Source organism: Aedes albopictus, chromosome 3, assembly GCF_035046485.1.
Source record: "Aedes albopictus strain Foshan chromosome 3, AalbF5, whole genome shotgun sequence".
Classification (NCBI taxonomy): Eukaryota; Metazoa; Arthropoda; class Insecta; order Diptera; family Culicidae; genus Aedes; species Aedes albopictus.
The window spans coordinates 136,071,969-136,077,375 of NC_085138.1; the positions used below are offsets into that span (position 1 = coordinate 136,071,969).

The 5,407-nt window shown below is 47.5% G+C and overlaps 1 long non-coding RNA gene across 1 annotated transcript; it reads left to right on the forward strand.

The window, feature by feature from the left end:
* Positions 1-4,006: 4,006 nt before the first annotated feature.
* LOC134291613 (uncharacterized) lies at positions 4,007-5,407 on the forward strand. Its single transcript, XR_009999189.1, has 2 exons — positions 4,007-4,542; positions 4,603-5,407. It is a non-coding gene; the product is annotated as an uncharacterized LOC134291613 (long non-coding RNA).

The following is a 5,407-nucleotide window of genomic DNA, read 5'->3' on the forward strand; positions in this document are numbered from 1 at the left end:
ATGGGTCATTAAATTTGAAAAGTAAGTCTATTTCATAAAATAGTATTATTACCTACCTTGATACCTTGTTGGCTACAAAGTAACTTTACTCCAATGCCGAGCGTATAGTAGAGCACCATCTTCGTCGGTCTTGGGCGATGTTCCTCCAGTTTCCCCGAACGTGTAGGGATCGTAGATCTTCTTCAACCGCGTGCAGCCAGCGAGTTCGCGGCCGCCCACGAAGTCGCCTACCTCTACCGGGTTCTCTGCTGAATATTGTTTTCGCTATTCTTTCTTCCGACATTCGCACTACGTGTCCAGCCCACTGAAGTCTGCCGTATTTTATACGTTTCACAATATTCGCATCTTCGTACACTTGGTACAACTCGTGATTCATGCGTCTGCGCCACACTCCATTTTCTTGTTTCCCACCGAGAATTGTCCGCAGCACTTTGCGCTCAAAAACTCCAAAAGCTTTTCGGTCTACCTCCTTTAACGTCCACGCTTCGTGACCGTAGAGGGCAACCGGAAGAATCAGCGTCTTATACAGAGCGAATTTTGTTTGCGTTTGCAAGTTACGGGACCTAAGCTGGCTACGCAATCCGTAAAAGGCCCTATTCGCAGCTGCAATACGCCTTTTCACTTCACGGGAAACGTCATTGTCACATGTCACAAGTGTTCCAAGATAAACAAATTCTTCAACAACTTCAAACACTTCCCCATCAATCACTACCTCAGCACTAACACCACTAGGCCTGCTTCTGTCTCTACCCGCTATCATGTACTTTGTCTTGGTAGAGTTAATCGTCAAGCCTATCCTCGCTGTCTCTCTCTTCAGAGGAGCATAAGCTTCCTCCACTGCCCTACGATCGATGCCGATGAGATCAATATCGTCCGCAAAACCGAGGAGCATGTGCGACCGTGTGATGATAGAGCCATTCCTCTGCACGCCTGACCTCCTAATCGCTCCTTCGAGTGCAATGTTGAACAATAAATTTGAAAGAGCATCCCCCTGCTTCAATCCATCCAAGGTCACAAACGACGTAGACACTTCGTCCGCGATCCGAATACTTGATTTTGATCCATCCAGCGTTGCGCGTATCAGCCTAATTAGTTTCGCCGGAAAACCATGTTCTGACATTATCTGCCAAAGCTCATTTCTTTTCACTGAATCGTACGCTGCTTTAAAATCAATGAACAGATGGTGAGTCTGCAAGTTATATTCCCGAAATTTATCTAGGATCATCCGCAGGGTAAACATTTGATCCGTCGTTGATCGGCCCTCACGAAAACCAGCCTGGTATTCGCCGACGAAGGACTCCTCAAGAGGTCGCAGTCTGTTGAACAGGACACGCGACAGTATCTTATACGCCGAATTTAAAAGGGTAATCCCTCTGTAATTGGCACACTCCAGTCTGTGCCCTTTCTTGTAGATTGGGCATATGAGGCCATCCAACCAACTGGTGGGCAATTCTTCATCCTCCCAAATCTTTATAATAATCTGATGGATTGATTGATGTAGCTGCTCGCTTCCGTGCTTAAGAAGTTCGACCGGGATCTCGTCCTTCCCAGCAGCCTTGCTGTTTTTCAGCTCCTTAAGGGCCTTTTTAACCTCATCCAGTGTTGGTGGTTCCACTGCTTGACTGTCATCCAATATGTTAATCCTGTTCCTGGGTGCTCCTTCGCTGCTACCATTCAACAAATCTTCGAAGTGCTCCTTCCACCTGGCTGCCACCATTGTTTTGTCTGTCAGCAAATTTCCTTCCCGGTCATTGCACATAGCGGGCACTGGCGCAGTCTTGTGCCGCGCGCCATTGACAGTTGCATAAAATCTCCGCATATCGTTCCTGTCCATACTTTCCTGCGCTTCAGCAATAACACTCTCTTCGTGTTGCCGTTTTTTCCTGCGGTGGATTCGTTTCTCTTCTGCTCTTGCAACCCTGTACCGCTCTCTGTTCTGCCGGGTACCGGCCACTAGCATTCGACTTCTGGCGGCATTCTTTTCGTTCGTCGCTCGTTGGCAGTCCTCGTCAAACCAACCATTACGTTGGCGTCGCTGAGCGGTACCAATCACCTCTTGCGCTGTTGTTGTCACTGCTTCGTGGATACTTCCCCACAAGCTGTTGACATCTCCAGATCCGTTGGTCTCTCCTATCTTCTCGTCTAGCTTCTGATGGTACTGTGCAGCAACCCCTTCGGCTGACAAGCGCTGGATATTGAAACGCATCGTCCTGTTGTTTCTTGAACTCGTGACGCTGGATAATCGCGCCCGAATTTTAGCGGCTACAAGATAATGATCCGAGTCGATGTTCGGGCCTCTGTAGGACCTCACATCTATGACGTCCGAGAAATGTCGCCCGTCGACCAGCACGTGGTCTATCTGGGAGCAAGTGTGACCACTCGGGTGTCGCCAGGTGTGTTTTCGGATGTTCTTACGTGCGAAGTAGGTACTGCTGATTGCCATCCCTCTAGCAGCAGCGAATGTCACAAGGCGCAGACCATTATCGTTGGTAACAGAATGAAGGCTTTCCGTTCCAATGACAGGTCGAAAGAAACTTTCTCTGCCGATCTGCGCATTTGCATCTCCGATGACTATTTTGACATCTTGTTTTGGGCACTCTCCGTAGGCCTTATCAAGGCTCTCATAGAACTCATCCTTCATGTCATCGGGTTTGTCGTTCGTTGGCGCATAGATGCTGATCAGGCTGTAGTTGAAGAACTTGCCCTTCATCCTCAACACACAGATTCGGTCGCTTATCGGCTTCCACCGAATAACTCGCTTCATCTGCTTCCCGATCACTATAAAGCCAACTCCGCGTTCTGCCTTATCGCCGCCGCTGTAGTAGATGTGGTACTTGAATGAAGTGTTGGCGATGGGATCCACCGCTCGGAATTCGCGTTCTCCAGTTTTGGGCCAGCGTATCTCCTGGATAGCGGCCACATTAACGCCGACATTCCGCAGTTCACGAGCCAGGAGCCCAACACGTGCGGGTTCATTCAAAGTTCTCACGTTCCAAGATCCGACTTTCCAATCGTTGTCCTTTATTCGTTGCCGGGTCTGTTGCCGTTGAATCAATCCGTTTACTCTACTATTGCTTTTCTGGGTGTTTGAAGGTTTTCAGCAGGCTACCTTACCGGGGCCGCGCTGCCTACATTGCGTTGAAGGGGCTGCCTTCTTAGGTATAGCTGACGCAATACAGCATTTCATACTCAGCCGCTGGATGCCAGAACAGACGCTGTTTGAGCCGCACCTCCTTGGTGAACAGACGCTCGGATCGTACCTCCTCAATCTAGCTGAAGTCAGAAGGACAACAGTGCCCAGGCTGCACTACCAGCTAAGCACACAACTCTTAGCTGGCGGTCTTTGTCATCGTTTGACCCGTGGAAGCATGAGGTAGGAACTTGTGAGGACCAGAGCTATGTTGGACGCTCTCCTTATCGACTCACCGTTTTGCAGTATTATTATAACTATTTATTAACGGGGCTGCAGAATGGGTGAGTCGATAAGGGGATCGTCCAACATAGCTCTGGTTGTCATAAGTTCCTACCCCATGCTTCCAAGGTTCGAGCGATGACAAAGACCACCTGTTGGCGAACCACTGGGTAGTTTCGAACTCGATGAAGTGAGCTCCGAATACGCCCTTCGCTTTAATCATCCGTCACCCGATGACGGCTGATGGGGCATTGTCATAGGATACAATACATGCCATAGAGGAAAAAACGATTTCGACAAAAACAGTGAAGTGAGAAGGTCGACTATAACAGTTAAAGCATATTGCGAACTAAAATCTTATTTCTACCTTAATATCCTTATTGAATTGTCAAAACATTTGTGAATTCGCCAGGTAGATAAATGCTATTACTGATTAAATTGTGTTACTCTACTTACAATTAACTTACAACTATTATAACAGATAAAACTTAGTACGGGGAACACAGATCGGACAGTTTATAACCTAAAATAGTGAAAAGAACACCAAATGTAAGTAAAACTTAATCTATGGATTTGCTTAAAACTAACATGCTGTAGCAGGCAGGAGTTTTGTAAATAAATTTTGTAAATATAGCATGTTAATAATTGAATTGAAATAGATTGTAAGAATAAAAGAATTCCCTTTAATGAATTCGAATTGTATTTAGTCCCTTATAGTAGGCAAACGAGCACTTAATGAGGTGCAAACGCTTCCTTGGGTCGAGGCCATTTGTTTTCTTGATAAGGTGGGAAAGAGAAGGCAGCACGGCTATCGTTCAAGTTATCCAACGTAGCTGTGTAGTCACGAAAGTACACGAAGGGTTTCGGGAAATGACGTACTTCCGGGTGCGTCCGAGATACACTTTCCCTTATCTGAGGCTTCAAAGACTCGATCATTTCGTCCGTGATCGTTTAAGGAATTGGAAGTGTCCGCGTTTGTTACTTAGTTTTCGTGTGCCAATAGTAGGTCTTTTTAAAGTGATGTTCAATAAAGTTAGATGATTAAATAGTTGTTTCGTTCTACAGTAGGCTAATCGGTGTGCGTTAGAAATTGTGTGCGATTTGGAGTTCTTAGTTAGCTCAGAAGCGAGGTAAGAATATGTGCTGTGAATGTGCTCTGGTGCCAGTGCTCATGTTCGATACCCCGCCAGTTTTTCCAATCCGCAGTTCTTCGCATCCAAGCGCAACCACTTCTTCCCCGACGGACGAGAAATACCCGGCATCCGTCATACGGCCGGAAGCGGACGGATCCGTTACCATATCGGTCCGAGAAGGCCTGGGGACCTTCAGGTGGACGAGGTCTTCCACCAGCTAGTTCGCCAATTGACTAGCGGGCGCTGTCAATAGCCCAGTGAAGCGTAAGTCAACCGCCATTGCGAAGACGAGCCGATCAACGAACTCCGCCATCAATCAACCAAACCGGCGCGGTGGTGAGAGCAACGACCCGGCCTACAGGTCATCGACTACCAAGTAGTAAGCTGTACCGATCGGTGAGTCAACCAATTTCTTTTTTTTGCGGAGTGCGGCGTCCGCTGAGGGCGCCGCGGAGGATTTTTTTGTACCAGTCAAAGACTGAAGAAGTGCTGCTAAAGCCAACCAACATCTTTTTCGGAGATCGGAATTCCTTCCGACAACGTCTTCGGAGCCTCCGGTTCCGTGAAAATGCGTGCGTGAGCCGTCTTGCCACCACTGCAGAAAAGTCGAACACCCGGAGCGCAGACATCGACGCAGTCGAGCTTCGATTACATGTGACGTCACGGATGAGAGCACTGAGCACGGTTAGATAGAGAAGGAGGAGCTAGGGAATCGCACACCAGCTAGGAAGTGTAGAAGTAGAACGAACACAAACACACAGAATGATTTCCAACTCGAGTTGTAGCCAATAAACATGTATGTTATCCTAGTTGTTAAGTGAATATATTTCGTATCCGTCCCTGAATAAATGTGTCAACATGT